This window comes from Miniopterus schreibersii (genome assembly GCF_964146895.1).
Source record: "Miniopterus schreibersii genome assembly, chromosome: 5".
In the NCBI taxonomy this organism is placed as follows: Eukaryota; Metazoa; Chordata; class Mammalia; order Chiroptera; family Miniopteridae; genus Miniopterus; species Miniopterus schreibersii.
The window spans coordinates 46,051,558-46,070,846 of record NC_138106.1 but is presented as its reverse complement, the minus strand read 5'-3'; the positions used below and the strand labels follow the sequence as shown (position 1 = coordinate 46,070,846).

The 19,289-nt window shown below is 38.4% G+C and overlaps 1 protein-coding gene and 1 pseudogene across 7 annotated transcripts in view; one reads left to right on the top strand and one right to left on the bottom strand.

The window, feature by feature from the left end:
* Positions 1-19,270, bottom strand: part of ZNF148 (zinc finger protein 148) — a 96,400-nt gene extending 77,130 nt beyond the window's left edge. For 2 of the 6 annotated variants that reach the window (XM_081138553.1, XM_081138554.1), the window contains exon 1: positions 19,026-19,232. The gene's annotated coding sequence lies outside the window, so the exon portion shown is untranslated. Of the gene's footprint in view, positions 1-6,232; positions 6,444-18,151; positions 18,228-19,025 lie in introns of those variants that run through there. The other 4 variants (XM_081138549.1, XM_081138550.1, XM_081138551.1 and 1 more) reach the window with 4 other exon arrangements.
* On the top strand, positions 1,195-1,685 carry LOC308557465 (large ribosomal subunit protein uL23 pseudogene; annotated as a pseudogene). The gene has a single exon. The product of its transcript is annotated as a large ribosomal subunit protein uL23 pseudogene (transcript).
* Positions 19,271-19,289: the final 19 nt, after the last annotated feature.

Below are 19,289 nucleotides of genomic sequence, written 5' to 3'. Positions count from 1 at the left end.
AACACTTTATAAAGTATGATTGTCTAACCATCATAGTAACCACTATGCTGTACACTTGAAATTAATACGAAATAATATTAAACGTAAACTGTTAATTTTTTTAAAATGGAAAACAATTTTTTAAAAGAGTACTAAGAATATACAATGGATAGGCTTTTCAACAAATGATGCTGAGAAAACTGGATATCCACATGCAAAAGAATGAAAATGGAAATGGACCCTTACCTTATACCATATGCAAAAATCAACTCAAAATGGATTAAAAAAGACTTTCTTAAAACTATTAAACTACTAAAAGAAAACTTAAGGGGGAAAGGCTCATGACATTGGTCTTAGCAATGATTTATTGGCTATGACTCAGCAATTCCACTCAAAGGTATATACCCAAGAGAACTAAAAGTAAATGTTCACATAAAAACTTGCATAAGAATGTTCATAGCAGTATTATTCACAGTAGCCAAAAAGTGGAAACAACCCACATGTTGGTCAACCGATAGACAAATGTAGTAGTATATCCATACAGTAGAATACTACTCAGCAATAAAAAGGAGTGAACTCCTGACATATGCTATAGTGCAACATTATGCTAAGTGAAAGAAGCCAGACATAAAAGACCACCTATTGTTATGATTCCATTGATATAAAATGACCAGAACAGGCAAATTCGTATAGACAGAAAGTAAATTAGTGGTTGCCAGTGGTCAGGACAAAGGGGGAATGGAGAGTGACTGCTAATGCACAGACATTCCATGGTCATTAACTGAAAATTGGTATACAATAAAGTCTCCCCAAATTAAATTATAGGTTTATTCTATTCCTATCAAAATCCTAGCAAGACTTTTTTTGTAGACATAGACAATATTACTCTAAAAATTATATGAAGAGGAAAGAAACCATAATAGCTAAAACAATCTTGATGGAGTGGGAGGAATACTCTATCTGATGTTAAGACATATTATACAGTTATAATAATAAGACAGTGTGGTACTGACAAAGAGATAAACACAGAGATTAATGAACAGAATACAGAACCCAAAACAGACCAACAAGAATACGCCCAACTGACTTTTGACAAAGGGCAAAAACAATTCAATGGAGGAAGAATAGTCCTTTCAACAGTGCTGAAACAATTAAACATCCATAGGTGTTAAAAAATAAAATAAAATAAAAAATACACCACAACTTTTTACGAAGATGGCACTGAAAGAGAAAAAGGAAGCCCCTACCCCTCCCAAAGCTGAAGCCAAAGCAAAGGCTTTGAGGCAAAGAAAGCAGTGCTAAAAAACATCCACGGCCACACACACACACAAAAAGATCTGTACATCACCCACCTTCTGATAGCCAAAGACACTGAGGCTCCAAAGGCAGCCTAAATATCCTGGGAAGAGCACACCCAGGAGAAACGAGCTTGACCACTATGCCATCAAGTTCCTCCTGACTACCAAATCAGCCATGAAGAAGATAGAAGACAACAATACACCTGTGTTCACTGTGAATGTCAAGGCCAACAAGCACCAGATCAAACAGGCTGTGAAGAAGCTCTATGACACTGACGTGGCCAAGGTCAACACCCTGATCAGGCCAAGGTCAACACCCTGGTCAAGCCTGATGGAGAAAGGAAGGCATATATATGTTCTACTGACTATGACGCTTTGGATGTTGCCAACAAAACTGGGATCTTCTAGATTGAGTCCAGCTGGCTAATTCTAAATATAAAAATTTTATACTGTAAAAACAAACACACACAAAACAGAAGTCTTGACCTAAACCTCACAGCCATATACAATTAATTCAAGATGGATCATTAATTTAAACATGGAACTTTAAAACTTTTAGTAGAAAACACAGGCAAGATCCTTTAGGACCTAAAGAAAAGGGTTCTCGAACTTGGCACCAAAAGTGTGCTCCATATAAAAGAAAATAAGCCAGACATCATCAAAATAAAAAAACATTTGCCCTGTAAAAGACCTTATTAAGAAAATGAAAAGATAAGCTTTGGACTGAGAGAAAATGTTTGCAAACCATATAGCTGACAAAAGTCTTTAAAGAATTCTCAGAACTTAACAGTAAAAAAATCTGATTATCTGATTTGAAAAGAAGCAAAAGACATAAACAGCAAATAAGTGCATATAAAGATGTTAAATATCATTAGCCATTAGGGAAATGCAAATTAAAACTGTTTAAGATATTACTATGTACCTATTAGGTCAGCTACAATTAAAAACAGCAGTAACAACAAATGCTAACAAGGATGATGAAAATGTAGATCTCTCATCCATTGCTGATGAGAAATGTAAAATGGTACAACTATTCTGGAAAGACAGTTTGGAAGTTTCCTGTAAAACTAAACATGCACTTGCCGTACAAGCCAGGAAGCTCACTCTTTATCTCAAAGAATTATATATAAAATCCTGTACATAAATGTTCATAACCACTTTATCCTTAATAGCAAAATGCGGAATATACCAAAAGTCCTTTGACAGGTGAATGGTTAAACAAAGTGTATATTAATATACTGTTATATACTATTCTTGAAATGACAAAACTATAGTGATAGAGAGAAAAGTTTGTCAGGGGACAGGGAGGGGTTTGAGGTTGGGGTGAGAATATACAACGGTAGCAAAAGGGGTTTTCTTTCTTTTTTTAAATATATTTTTATTGATTACAGAGAGAGGAAAGGAGAGGGAGAGAGAGACAGAAACATCAATGATGAGAGAGTTATTGATCAGCTGCCTCCTGCATGCCCGACTGGGGATAGAGCCCTTAACCTGGGCATGTGCCCTGACCAGGAATCAAACCCTGATAGCCTGGATCCTAGGTCGACGCTCAACCGCTGAGCCACGCCCAGCTGGGCAAAAGAAGTTTTCTTTAGGGTAATGAACAGTTCTGTTATCTTTGCTGTGGTGGTAGTTACATAAATTTATAAATGGGAGACAACTGCATAGAACTATACACACAAAAGTGAATTCAGGTTTAAAAAATGGTAAAAACTGAGTAAGTTTAGTTAACAGTAATGTGCCAGTATCGATTTCCTGGTTTTGATGTCTTACTAGAGCATTATAAGATGTCATCACTGGGGGAAAGCTGGATGAAGGATATATACATATACACATACACTAATTCTGCAACTTCTGTTGAGTCCATAATTATTTCAAAATAGAGTTTTTTTGAAAAATGAGAGGGGAGAAAGGGGGTGGAGGTACAGGTATACGAGATATCGTAGGTTTGGTTCCAGACCACCACAGTAAAGGGAGTTGTAATCCTTTTGCTGGTAGAGGGTCTCGCCTTCGATTTGTTAAAAATGCAACATCTGTGAGGCCCAATAAAGTAAAGCACAATAAAACAAGGTATGCCTGTATGTATGAAACAACACTGGCCATTAATTGCTAACTCCTGAAGCTATTCTATTTTTCATCTACTTAAATTTTTCCATAATAAAACTTTAATGAAAATATAAGAAAGCCATATATCAAAATATTAATAGCAGCTTCTCCAGTTGGTGATTTTATTTTTACAAATATTCATTTTAAATTTTTTCTATACATTTCTTACATAAAACAATGTTTAAAAAAATCTTTGCTCACATGGTCTTCTGTCCTCACTGTTTTACTCATGTTTTTAAAAAGTAGCACTACAGAAAAAATATTTAAACATAGAAAGAACCCCACTGATACTTCTTCCTGACAATACAAAGCTTTATCTGAATATATTTCAACAGCCAATTTTTATTTCACCCAATTACATTTCACCTGAAAGTTCCATTATCTTTTTCCAAAAATTAGCCAAAACACTCTTGCTAGAATAGATTTACAATCAGCACAATAACTCACTATTATAGTGATCCTCACATTACAGATCACATGTCTAAGTTCAAGACACCATAAGACGTTTTAACAATTCCAGTTGGGTTTGCACTTGCAATGTTGCCTAAAGTATCATTATTAACTTTAAATTTTGTTTTAAAATTGCATGTGCTCTTTTTAAATTTTCAACTTTTTAAAAAGCAGATACTTAAAAGCTGACAGTGATTACACAACCATGCTGAAAAAAGTTCAAGAAAAAGTAACAATTCACTGAATACTGAGATTCTCATGATGTAATTATTTCTATTTTTATTTGATTGACTTGTATATCAAGCAAAAATGATACAATACTATTTGCTTCAGTAATAATTTAAATTAATTTTAATTAAATTATAATAGAAATAACAAGAGACCTGAGCTCTACATTATCTGTGGACCTTGGGTAAGTCACAATCTCTCTGAAGCCATTTCCTTATCTACATACTGAAAAGGTTATAGTTGTTAATCTTCCAGCTCCAAAATCCTATATAATGAGACTCTAAAATATATTGTTCATAACCTTTGACCCATGATCATTCTAATGACATCTTCAGAAAAACATTTATAACAGATGTGATACAGAAATGTTATAAATATTATAAGTATATAAAATAAAATATAATTACATAATACTTAATTATAATTAGATTGTTATAATACTATAAATAATACTTATACATTTATTATTTGGGAGAATGTTATTCTCGATATATTAGATCAGAGTTTCTCAATATCAACACTACTGACATTCTGCACTGGAAAATTCTTCGTTGTGGGGGCCATCATATCCATTTTAGGATGATTAGCACCTACCCACTAGAAACCAGTAGAATCCCCCAGTGCAACCAAAAATGTCTTCAGACATTGGCAAAATCACTTCTGGTGGAGAAACTCTGGTATTAGATTTAAAAATTTGAGGGTTCTTTGGAAATGGGAAAAAGGAAGAAGAAATAGTGCTTTTGTTTTTGCAATATAGGAGGAAAGGCTAGCAATGAACAAAACAGAAAGGTCCAATTGCAACTCAAACACTATAAAAAGAAAAGGTACTTTTTTGTATTAGGCTTACTGAAAAACATGTTAGCCAAATATTGTTGTGTGGATCTAATACAGTAACAAGAGTGAGAATAATAGTATACATACAAAGCTGAGGAGAAAATCCACAGGTATTCCATCCTCAATAAAACCAAAGTTGTTTTTTTAATCAAAGATTATTGAAGTTAACATAGTTATTATTCCCCTTGCATTTGTGAGGAGGCTAAACATTCTCAAGTTACCTGCCATTCACTAACCAGTGAGAATACCCGCATGAAAAACACATCCACCCAGTTAAATACAAAAAGCATCTATTTGTTTTAATTAAGTGTAAATGGGCTACAAATGCCATGAAAAGTTAACACTGAGGAATATCCTCAAATTCTTTATGTATTTAAAGAAAGGCCAAAAACTTTCAGTGGAGAAACTACATTTAAATATTAAGACAAAAAATTAAACGTTCACACATCCATTTTGGGGCTCTTTAATACTCATTATAAAATCAACTCAGTCATTATTTTCTACCAAACAGACAAATACACAGTTTCCTTAGTCTATTCTTGGATAGGTCACCAGACTGGGAATAAGAGACCCAGAGTCTATTCCCAGCTGCAAAACAGACTGGTAATCTCAAACAAATTATTCACTCAGGTTAAGGTTCTATACCCGTATCATGCTGACAATACTGAAAATCTGCCCAGGAACATGCACTGAGAAACCCAGGACTTCCTCCTACACCCAAAGGACAACTGCAAACGTATTTTTAGATTTTTAAATCTAAAAATCTGAATAGCATTTTATTTATAGCAACATTTAACATACTTGAAATTTCAAAACTGTGTGATGCCTTTACCGTTGCCCTCTATAAAATTAATAAGAAATGCTTTTTTTAATCACCACACCCGATTTTGCAAAACTCTATGTAAAACTACACAAATTATAATTATGCAAAACCAAAAATAAAAGCTGTTTTTAATTCAACATCTTGGGAAGGCTTTTAGTCTACTACACAAGTAGTTCTTTCCTGGCACTGTAAGAAGCACTTCACGAAGTCTGGAAAGCAAAAGTCTGCCCCGTAGTCTAAATCTGGAAAGGCCTTAGCGCTGTTCTGACCACTAAACATGCAGATTTCACTAGCGCAACCGATATGCAGATACCTGCGTACATTTTTGTGCTCGTCACACCAAATAAAAAACTGTCTATTAGACCAAGTTACCCGTCTGACCTTTTCGCATACCATAAAACTGTAAACAATGCAGTCCCACAGAAGCTGGGGGGGGGGGGGAGGTGGTGTCTATTAAGGTTCGGCAGCCCCCACTGTCAGGCAGACACTTGTTAGCCGCCGAGGAGCCACTCACAAAGTTTGCCATCTCGCCGCGGGGAAGGGGCCTGACCGCGCCGCGGGCCCTGACCCGGAAGACCAGCGTCTGGGAGGCCCCACCACCCGCTGAGGCCTCGGGAGAGGCAGCCACCCTCAGGAAAAGCCCGGCTTCTCCGCGCCCCGCCGCCTCCTGCACTCCGGCGCACTAACGCAAGCGCGCACTCACACGCGCACACACAACAAAAGGAAGCGGTGCACGCAGCGTGCGGAGGTTTGGTCCCAGGCTCAGGGAAACCCCACCCCCGGCCCTCACAGCGCGGCGGGGCCCGCTCACTCACTGGAGCGCCCCGGGGGGGCCGTGGGGGCGCGGATCCCGGCAGTCCGCGACAAGCGGCTCCGCTCGGCTGGGCCGCGCTCGCGGGCGGTGCCGGTGGCAGCACTGCGGCTCGGGGCCCACCACGCGAGCGGCTCCGCCACGCTGCGCCGCCCGCCGACAAGCCTAGCGCCGGCGAAATCCCGCACGCGCGGCTGTCGGATCGGGCCTGGGCTCCAAAAGCCCAGGGAACGGGAGGGCTCCCTACCTGTCGGGTTTCTTAAGAAATAAACCACTATGCATAATTACCCTTGGTAAAATTCCCCAACCCTACAAACCGTGGGATGTTTAAGCGCCCCTTTTCCTTAACTGAACCACTAATCAAAAGTAGAATCCAACACAACACTCCTTACAGTAAGAAATCTCTTGCAGTAACCTCTTCCTTAAGCCTTCCTATCTTTCTTCTCTACGCCTCAATTTACTCATTTTAGTTTCCCCTTGCCTTCCAGTTTTTAACCTAAAAACTGCATTTTCCCAGGAGTTTTTAACCTAAGAACTGCATTTTCCCAAAGTAATCTTCCCTAAACCATCTTTCCAACTTTATTCTTTTGAAACTTACTTTTCTAATAAGCTTCCTCATAAACACCTTCCATCTCTCACCTATTCAAAACGTTATCAAATACCGCATTTGTTGTCTGTTCCCTCATTCCCTGAAAGCTAACTCTGCAACTGAACACACAAATTTGCCCCAAATTGCCCTCATATTTTGTGAACCTACTTCAGAGACCACCAGTCAGTGAAAACCCCATTTCCTAAGCATACCCCCAATAACTCGACAATGATCTTTCCAAACATTCTCCACCAATTTTATGTAAATCACTCATAACCTACCATGCCCATTTCCTTAAAGACTAATTATAGAATCTAATCAAATTAATACATTACCTCAACCATTATATGTATCTATACATGCAGGTCTGTATGTGTTGGCAAGAACACATATGCAGAATATCATGTGTATTTCATTCTAATTCCTTGGATACTGACTCCTCTCAAATTTACAAGGAAAACTCCATGCCAACCAAGATTTCCAGGCATCCAACCCCTATCCTGTTAAGTCACTTATCTATGTTAAATTAATATAATTATCACTAACACACTCTCCATTTCTACCATAATCATTCCCAACACTTTCCATAAGATATCCATCATTAGTCTAACCCAAACAATCCACTCAAATATTCAGAATATGCCCCTATCCCCCAAGGCCTAGCTATGTTTGAAGCTGGTCCTAGAAATAATTCTAGACGAAATCAGGGGGGTTATAGCAAAGATTGAGTTGAGCAAAGTGACATCCCTTGGCCCTCTTAGGCTGTCAAAGTTCTAGATCCCCACAGGCCTTTCATTATTAAATCTGGAGGGTCAGAAAGTATACTTTGCTCAGAGGTTGAAAGAGTTATTAGTTAATCATGTGAGGTATACAATGCAAATACAAAGGGTATGAAGCATACAGTACTGGTACCTTCATGGTTTAAAATGTCAGTTGCCAGGACCACAGCAAGGCACTGATAGAGAACTCAAAAACCACAGTTTGGTAAGCCCTTGAGAATCAAATCTTTGATAGTACATAGTTAAAGCTGACCGAAGACAAAGTCTAACTACTACAGAACTGGACAAACAAAAGTTTGAGAGCAGAGAAGCAAAAGAATATGAGACCTGGTCTAGGTCTTAAATATCATCAATGGAAGATGATGAAGGTTCCAAGCCCTTAAATGTTCAAGATCTAAAAGCAAAACAAAACAAAAAAAGTGTTTCCGTTTAGCCACATTTTGTTTTGGAACTGGCAAGATAGTTCCTTTTGAGATATTCAATAAATGACAATTAGAAAAAGGACAAGAAAGCATTTCTATAGAATTGTGCAACTGGAAGTCACCCATATCCAAGTAATAAATGAAATGAGAACACAGAGCAAACCAGCCTCCTTATAACTGTAAGAAATATAACATTAAAGTCATTTAGACAAAAAAGAAAAAAACTACAGAGGCTATTTTAGATCCCTTAGGACACCTACTTCTTACCTTCCACCCATTCTTTCCACTTTTTACCTAAAACTCTTTATGTATACAAATTACCACCACACAATTTTTCCAGACAAGTTTGATGCAGTTTTGAGGCACTCAAGTAGAGATCAAAGATCTCATGTCTCTATCATTTATGCTATTAAAAAAATTATGCATATGTACTATCACCTTTATAACATCATGGGTGGCAAGGACTGTCCTTATATATGCACAGAGAAGAAATAGGCTCCTGGCATTAGTTATTTCATAGGTAGCACTGTTTTCTCCATATTTTCTCTGCTATAAGCTACTCACATTTCTCTTCATCTTACTCTTACTCCTATTCAGGTCAACTCCAACCTCCTCATTCTTTTCCATATTACCCATTTAGTAGCTTCTATCAGCTTGTTCATGTTCTTTGTCAACAAATTACCCCATGTCCTTTGCCTTTCGTATTAGTACACCTTTACCTCATCTTATTTTTCTTTCATTGTCTCATTTCTAATCCACAAATCTCTCAGTAGAATTTTTATCAGTATATTACATATGAACAGTTACGACTTTGAAGTATAATTAAGTATAATAAAGAAATTTAAAGAACTGGTGAATGTAACAAATTCACCTATCTCCATCCCAATGCCACTATCATCTTTTGCCTGGACTGTTGTGACCACCTCCTCATTTTATCTCAAGCTTGGCTTTTCCTGGACAACCTGCTTCTCTAATGACTTAGCTATCCATTCTCCTATTCCTTCAGTTTGTTAAGGGACCAACTGCTTCATGCTCCCCAGGGACACACCCACTGTTCTCAATCACTAAAAAAATCTCTTTGCAATTCACATTATTCACTTAAACCATTCCATCTGCAACATCACCAAGCTCCACAATACTTTCCCACCTTCCTTGCCCAAAGATTTCAATTCTACTTTGTCCCAGATTCAGCCATTATTCTCAGTGACTTCAAAAACGATGCTGAAGAACTTTCAACACCCTGACCTTCTTCAACTCCTAAAACCTCCATCTGTACTTCACCCACGCATATATATATTGAAAAGAGGTCATCAATTGGAAGTGCTATACCACTAAGTGTAACTTCAGAAACCCTTTCTTTTTTTAACCACTTATTTTTCTACCTGTTCTTCACCTCCTTTTAGCTTCACTTGTCTTCCTACACAATTTAAATCTGTCCATCAATCATTTTAATACTGCCCTCTCCAGAATATCATGACCTCCCATTATATTCACCATGTATCTCCCCAATGATAATCTTCACCATCTGTTTTCTCCACACCCACCCACACACTGGGTGTTAAGCACCACCAGAGAGCTATGAAATAATTTACAACTGATTTACTCTAAATACAACTCTCATCTCATTGATCCAAATCATTTATATATTTAAATAATTAAACCCATCAAATACTCAATCTATTTCATGAAATTCCCCCAAACCATACCTTCTCCACCTATCATCAAATACTCTTGACAGCTTCTAAAATTCTGTATCTTCATCCACTTACTTCTTGCCTCCAGTTTTGAAAAAAGAATTGTTCTCTCAAAATAAACTCCTTAGTACAATTCCTAAAGTCAATTCTTCCATATTAATCCAATCCACTTAGTCCTTTACCCACACACACACACTGGCCTCTGAATCATTCTCTTGACGACCACCCTCCCCTCAAAAAAAATTCCATGTACCTATGACCCACCACCCAAGTCCTTATCCTATCTTTGGCAATGACACTTGAACTACCTTTGGTTTATATCACTGTACCACAAGTTTCTACTCTGGTCTCTTTAGTTGCTTCTTCTGTCTCCAATGATTACTGGTCCTCTTCTTAGCCCAAATAGTGGATATTTTGCCAAGTTCTGTCCTGGAGCTTTCTCTAATTCTCTTCCCCTTACAGTCTCATCTCTAACCACTGCTTCTACATTTCCATTTCTCATATGGTTCTCTTCCCCCAGGGCCCCAAAATAGCCATTAAACCATTACCCTCTGCTAATCTAATTTATTCCTGAGGAATTAGAATATAATGATTTCTTTTTAACTAGATTCTTCAAATATTGCTTCAATTAACACTTCAATTGTCAGTCCAAATAATTTCATAGCCATCAGTGTCCTACCAAATTCAGAATTAGTAGCTTCAATTATCAACCCTATGTACGTATTCTTTAATGGATCTCTTTCCTCAGCTGAATCCAGTATTTTTAACTCCAGCTAGAAAATTCCCCTTGGAAACTTCCACAGGCGTCTCACACATTGGTCAATGTGTCTTAAAACTAAAGTAGCCATTTTCCCCCCACAAAATAGTTCTGCTAACTGATCCAACAATCCCTGTTAATGGCACTACCATTCTCAGTCACCATGTTAAAAGCCCTAGAATTTACCATAATTGTTCTTGTTCACTTTTTCTCCAGTTTCCCAAGAGCCCATTTGCTGTCAAATCCTCTGATTCTTTCTTTGAAGTATTTCTTATATCTATCCCTTTCCTTTTATTCCCACTACCACCATTCCAACTTAGACTCTCAATACTTCAAGCTTATGTCATAGCCTTCTAACTTTGTCTCTTAGTCACTAAGTTCTCCCTTTGCAAAACAAAAACAGGTCACCACATTACTATTCTTGAACCCACCTATTTCCCCACTCTAAAATCAGCAATGGCCCGGCCGGGCGTGGCTCAGTGGTTAAGCCTCGACCTAGGATCCAGGCGATCAGGGTTCGATTCCCAGTCAGGGCACATGCCCGGGTTGTGGGCTGCAGCCGATCAATGACTCTCTCATCATTGATGTTTCTGTCTCTCTCTCTCCCTCTCCTTTCCTCTCTCTGAAATCAATAAAGATATATTTTTAATAAATAAAATAAAATAAAATCAGCAATGGTCCCCCACTGCATATGGAGTCAAATTAAAACTCCTTAGACTTCCAAAAAATAGAAACTACTTGGTTGCCCAACAATTATGAAACAAATACACTGTAGTATATTCATATAATGGAATCCCAAAAAGCAAGGAAAAAGAATGAACTACTGCTATATGACTCATGGATGAATCTCACAGACATACGCTGAGCACAAGAAATCACACACAGAAGAAGCATGATTCCACTTACATGAGATGCAAAAACATACAAAACTACTCTGTTGTAATAGAGGTATCAATAGTTACTTTTGGTTGAAGGAGACATCATCTTAGAGGTGACACATGAGGAAGGCTACAAACATGTGGAAATGTTCTATGTATTGAATTCGGCAGTAGTTATACATCATTGTATATCGAAAAAAACTCAACCTATACCCCTTGAGATTTGAGCACTTTATATAAGTTATATGTCAATAAGTACTTTTAAAACCAGTTTAGTCTGGATTTTTAGATGTTTCTACTACTTTACAGCTTTATTTCCCTACATTCATCAACATGAAACCTAAATTCCAGCTAATCGAGACCACCAACCTCTAAACATATGCAGAACTTTTCTCACTGCCACGCATATCACTCCCTCTTCAAAGAATGACAACTCTCACCATCTTGTCTACTACAATCCTAGTTATCCTTCAAGGTCTAAGCTACACACCAATTCCTCCACAGGATTGAACCTGCCATAGTACCTCTGTCATAGACAGATATGTACACACTTCTGTCCCTGATAAACTCCTAAAAGAACATGAACTGCATCATACATAAACATGAATCCTTCACAATGCATACCATATAATCTCGCACACATTAAGTATACAAAAATATTCCCTGAATGAATATACTCTGCAGTCCATCAAAAGCACCCCTCAATCTAACCCTGCCTTCTCAAACCCATCATCACTGTCTCCACTCAGAATTTCTCAGTTTACATTTAATCATGCAACAAATAATTGAAATTGTAACTACTTACTCTAATGTACCCCACTGAACTACCCAAAAATACAATCCAATTTTAGCAGCTGCCTTTTGAATCTTTCCACAACTCTAAATTTCCACCTTCCCCTCTTCTCTCCATACAATCATATGCCACCCCTCATTTCTAATCCTGATGCTATCAAATTAATTCAAGTCCTTCTTAGTTTCTCCAGTAGCCTCCTAACTAAGCTTCTCACCTCCAATCTTACTCTACCACCACACTGCACCCCCCAATCTATCTGTACAGTATAGCTATTGTCAGGTTAAGTCACCTAATACACAGTCCTTGATTCAATTCTCAAAAAAGTTCAATGGCTATACTTTAATGATATATGTTAACATACTTTAATCCTCAAATCCTTGCCAGAAGGTATAATGATTATCAATTCCCTGATGAGAAAACTGAGTCTCAGAAAAGTAATCTCTCCATATCATAGCATGGGTAAACAGAAGGGCCAATACTAAAACCCAGCTTCTGTTTGCTTACTAAGCACAACACTACATCATATCAAAGACAAACTATTTATCTTAGCTTTCAAGGCCATCCATTTTCTACCCAACCCTCAAATAACTCTCTTTCTACCTTATATCATGCCCTATTCATGAACTCTATGTTCAAAACTACAGGTGGTAATCAATTATTTAGTTAGTCCTGAAATCAGTTTGAGTGAAAGCCATCTTTTTATCTTTTTTAGCCAAACAGAATGGAAAACATCTGAGTATATCCAACATGGTAAGGACTGTTATTGTTACTGAAATTTTTTTATACATACACACAGACATTCACACATGCATGTATTAGGTGAAGATGTAGCATGTATTTCTTACTGCAGGTCATAGTAAAAAATTTTAAAGTCACTACTCTCCACATCGTGGCTCCTCACCTCCAAACTTTGATTTTGCTAATCCCTCAGGCTGGAATGCTCTCTTTCCAGTAATTTCTGCCAGTCAGGATCCTATCCATCCCTTCCAAGACTAGCTAAAATATCACTTCCATGCCACTAAATGCAGTCCCAGGTTTTCCCTTAGTCAAATGTTTTTTACTCCCTTTTACTTCAGTAACATTCAGTATTTTTCTCATGACACATTTGTGATCACAGTGTAGTTATTTGTGCAAAAGTCCAGCCCCCTATTAGAATATAAATACCAAAGGATTTATTCCTGACTGCATCCAACAATGCTTTTGCATATAACAAACAGGCATTATCTGCGGACTAAAGAAAATTCATCCCATTATTTTCTGAAACCTCAGTAATAAATAAACATGATAAATAATTTCTACTATATTCTGACTTGTTATCCTTCAAATAGTCTTACCATCTTCCTCCCCAAAACGGCCATTTCAAATAATCCTTTCGCTTCAATCTTCTCTTCCTTTCCTCTAAATATAACCTGTCATATATTAATCTTTTTCTTCTTTCGGAATCATATTTCCTATCAGATAACACCTTTCCTTCTCCACCTACTTATCTTTCACTTTATTCCTAGTTTTCTAACATCCATAATGATAGATCTTACAGTCTTTAAACAGATTTTTCTTTCATTTTCTCTTCAGTAGTCTTTTCAATTCATGTATATGCAGGTATGGACAAAAGTAAGTTTACAGCTGTGGATACGCAAAAGCTTATTCTTGTATTATTTATTAATTAATTACTGTATTATTTATTTGTATTATTTGTCTTATTATTATTACTATTATTTCATATCCTTACTTATGACTTACCTTTTAGGTAATGATGGCTGATAATTTAACCTACTTTTGTGCACCCCTATGTATCTGTCAGCCCCATTAAATCCTTTGTAGAAAAAGACTAGTTGTGAATAAATAAATTGAAACAAACAGAAAACATATAGATAATTTAGATCTCCTTAATTATCTGAGGCACTTTCTCATTCATTCATTTATTCATCAAGCATGTGTCTACTGGACATATGCCCTCAATTCTCTGTCTATTCTACTCTGTAATTCAGAAAGCAACGTTGATTAAAGCATGCAGGAAAATGCTAGAATAAGAGCCAAGTCGACTCATGATCTTCACACACAGAAACCAAGGAATTTGTGAGGTACAGGCTCAAAAAAGGAAAATTAAATTACACTAGACACAGATGGAAAGACACCACCACCACTACCCCACCCCCAGATGTTCTGGAGTGCTCAAAACCTACCCAGCAAAGGTGGATTTGAAAAGAAACAAATCAGTAGAAGTAGCTAAAATGAAACAGGCAGAAAGCATTCAGACAAAAATAGATCAGAACTCTAGGTTCATTCTAGGGCTGCAAGAGAAATTTGGAGCAATTTAGTTCCTCTCTTGAGATCCCTAGGGAATCCTTTCAAATATCTAGCTAAAGTATGGTACACTGAAATTCTTTCCCCAAACCTTAGCCAATATTCATTTCTCCATTCTTTGAACTCCTAAAGCACTTACTGTCTGTAAAACTCATTTGGGAACTTAATCATAAACTATCTTGTTCACTGTAATGAAACTATTAATAAACACACCCAGAATTTATTTACATATTAAAACCAGTGTGGTCCTCTTTTAAATATTTAACTTGGGAGACTACTACTTACTCATTTATTCATTCTATTCATCCAACCATCTGATGCATTTAATCAATATCATCTAGTACCTAACTAACTACATGTGAACTGTCACCATTGTTTAAAATATTTCCGACTTCCTCTTTAGGAGTGTTTTCCAAAGTCAGTGAGTAAGTCAACCAAAAAAAATCACTCCCATTTCTGTGACTCAGTGAATTTAAACCAAAACTATTCTTTATACACTCTACTTGATATCAACAAATCTTCAGCATTTCTTAAAATCAAACCTTTCAAACTAAAAAGATCCGTCACCAATAAAACTATTCAGAATAACATTATGAAAAAAAAAAAAAAGGCAGAATAACATTATGCCCCGTATTCTTTGTAACTGTGCCATCCTGGAGGGATTATGAACTCCTAGAGGACAGGGACCATGTTTTACTCACCTTTATAGACTCCCTCCCACAACAGGTCCTCAATAAATACGTATATTGTATAGAATGTGCTAAGAGGGTCAGAAGGTAATTCAGAAGTTCTGAATACTAACTCTGTAAATTACTATCAAAGTACAAAAATTCTCATCGAAGGTATACTTTTGATATTTGTTATAAAAAATCAAGTTTCTGCAATCTTACACCAGTACTGAGTTAATTCAAACTGTCTTGCCCTTTCTAAAAGAATATAAGTATTATAAATTCCTTGAGGGAAGAAACTTCATCTAACACTTTATTATCTTAAAAATGAATTAAATCAGACATATTCTTAAAACAGCTAAAAATCTCCAGTCATTTAGGCCTGAGGTAAAACAATCCAAATTAAACCAGTCCCAAACTCCAGACCAGACCAGATTAACTCAGATTAAACTAGCCTCAGATTAGACTAGAACCTTTGGTCCCTCCCCTTCAATGTTTTTCCAGAATTGTTACAGTTCCATTCTAATCCATTCTGTCTTCTCCCCTTAAATCTAAAAACCTTCCCTAGTAGGATATCCCTTCTGTCCCTCCCTCCCTCTCTATTTCAACTCCTTTCTCTCTCTCTCTCTCTCTCTCCCTTTCTTTCTCTCTCCTTCCTTCTCCCTCCGTCTCTTCCTCTCCCTCACACACACACACATGTTGTCAGCAATACCCTCATAGTGCTCAACAATTTTACACATTCCCACTATTATCACTAAAACAATACTTTCTATTAGTCATTCAACAGGTATTTTACTAAGCACTTAAGAATCAAGCTATTGTGAGTATCCCCAGAGATTAAAGTCAATCTCAGCTCTAGAGCAGGTTACAATCTAGCCACCAATTGCAAAACAAAGAGAGAATAATTCCATAAACAAAGACAAAATTTAGCAGTATATAATCTAAATGTGAATGCTGTTTTTATTTAGAATAAGAGATCTCAAGAGGTGGGGTTAAAGACGACTTCCTAAAATGGGATCTTTCTATTCTCCCAATCTCAGTCACACTGACACGGTAAGGTTGCACCTCATACACAAATTCCAAAAACCAGTATTTCATTAATCTTTCCTAATATATGAGCAACATACCTTTTTCCACCATATTAGCAACATGTTCATAGATTAAGTATGCTAATCTATGTTTTATTCTGTGTTTTTATTCTATGTTTTTGAAAAGGAGAAGCAGGAAGGGGATAGTGCTAGTGACACAAATCCTTTCCATTCGCAGTAAAAAGTCTTCTGACTACTTCATAATGTCATTTTAATCAATCAAGAAATAATAGTACATGCAAGTAATTTTTGGACCTCAAGAGAAGCATGATAAGAACTACAAAAATTAATGCCTAGAAGTAATGGACTCTGGAAAGTGGAACTGCAATTGAACAAGTGAGATAGGCGCTACTGCTTTTCATCATAAGCTCCCTCTGTACAATTTTATTTTTAAATTATGTAAATGTATTATTTCATATAATATAAAAAGGGGAGAAAAACAATACTGTAATAGTATCATTTAAAGTCCATAAACTTACAAAAATTTAAAAAACTGATAATACACAGTGCCAGTGATGGGGGAGGGGGAGACCCTCTCATACTATGACAATAAAAATGTAAAATATTGAAGCATCCCACAGGAACTGACATAGAGTTTTCCAAATTTAAAAAAAATAATCTGGATTATTTCTATTAAACATTTTTAATAAAATCCCTCTCCACTCTAATGCTAAATTATCACCCTCCTTTAGAGATACAGAAGTTGTTAAATGATTGAATTTTTCCATCCCTCTCCCAAATTTCTTTCCACCTTCTTCATTAATCCCTCCACCCTCTACTTCCATAAAAGGATTTTTCATACTAACCTCTCCTCAGCTGAATTAATATTATAATGTAATGTGTATAGAAGTCTTTCTTAATAACCCATTTTCAGGTGAATAAAGCTTTAAGAGTATGGTTCTAGCCCAGAGTTCCCTCTTGAAATCTGGTCTGGTGTGAACTCAGCAACTCCCATTAAGTCTTGGTCCATTTCCTGATATAAAAATGCTAATACTCCCTCCAACCTGGATTTAGAATCATCCAGTCTCTTCAGGTTCCCCTAGACCTCAAGGCAACCAGCCCTAACCTTGCAACTTAAGACCAAAACAGATATTCTAGATCCTCCATTCTGCTGGCCCACACTCTGTAGGCTGATGCATTTTCTTCAATACCACCAGCCCTTCAGTAAGAGTACACATTCAGAAGCTGTGAACGGCAAAAGGTCTCCTATCGGCCCCAGAGTTATGGAACAAGTCCAGTCAATTACACTAATTGGAGCTACAAAAGGAGCCTCCAAAGGGCCACCATGCATGGAATCCCCCCACCATTAATTATAACCCTGTGTACAGCAATCCAGGCTGAATAACATGGCACTAGTTCTCCTAGACCAGTTAAGCTGGGCCATGAAGAAGAAAACCGCCAAGTCAAGTAATTTCCATTCCAGCATTTGCCAGGATAGTGTTCATCCAGTCTCTGGTAAGTGATAATACTTCAAATTTGCTAAAATATAAACTCCATGGCCTGGAGAATACCTGTGGGCCAGGTGTTTTCTTAAGATCTGTTCCTGAGATTCTCACATTCATTGGTGCAGGTCTAAAACGTCTCAGCCCAAACTACAGACTAAGGTTTAATTCTCAGTGACCCCCAACCACTGCCGGGAGTCACACTTACCAGATGTCATCTACAGAAGAGCCCAAACAGGTTCGGAACTAGGCCATCCCGGCCCATCTGGAATCACTCTTTAGTCCTTGGGCCAACATTTGTATTAATTCTACTATATCTGTCTATCCTATCATGCGTTCTCTTCATAGTCTCTAATTTTAGCACTCCCTCTTGCTTCAAACGCTGTTCTTTCTATTCACGGAAATTCTTTATATTCCTTCTTTCCTTTCCTTAGAGACGCTTCGGTTTTTTTCCATAACGAAATACCTAATGTATCTGCACAATGAACAGCCCCCCAGAATCAAGACTTCTCCACAGCCATCCCCTGCATTCCTCCACCTATCCGACATTCTTCGCCCCGGCCTCTCTCCTTGTACACACTCCCGCTAGGTTTCCTGCAAGGATTCCCTTTCCTCCAACCCCTGCCCTTCCCTTCTCCCAAAGAACACTCAGGCAGCAACAGTGACTGAGGCCTGCGGTGCATAAAGCACTGCACCAGGCACCGTGGGCAGAGACCTGGTGTCTCTCTAGCCTTTTCACACCCACACCGGGCACCCTCCGGCCTCCCCATGCAAACATTCCGCCTTCTTCCCTACCTCTGCCACCCCCCTCAGGCCTCGGAGGCCGCCTTCTCGCCTCTGCCACCCCCGTCATTATCCTTTCTCAACCCCCCAACCCACCATCCGCGCCCTGCTTCCTCCAGTCCCCCAGCCTGCTCCAGCGTTTCCCCGGGCCTCAGCCTGTCCCCCCGCCACCCCCAGCCTCCCCACGGCGCGCTCCCCCCGGGGTCAGGCCATTACCGCCGTGCGCTCCCCCCGCGCGCCGCCCCCTCCCCCTCCCCCGCCCTCCCCCGGGCCCGGGCCTGCCAGGCCGAGCGCTTTACCGAGGGCGGGCGCCGAGTCGCGCGGTCACCGACTGCAGACGGCAGCAGCTCCAACCTTTCTAGGGACCTTGAGAAGAGGGGAAGGGGGGAGGGGGGAGAACTTTTGCTGTAGCAGCTTCGGCAACTGCTCCCACCCCTGCGCCTTTCTCCTCTTCCTCCCCCTCCTCCTCCTCCTCTTCCTCCTTCTCTTCCTCCTCCCAGAGCAGTAGAGACGCAGACATTGCGGCTAGAGCGCCGCCGCGATCGCCTTCCCTGCCCGCGCGG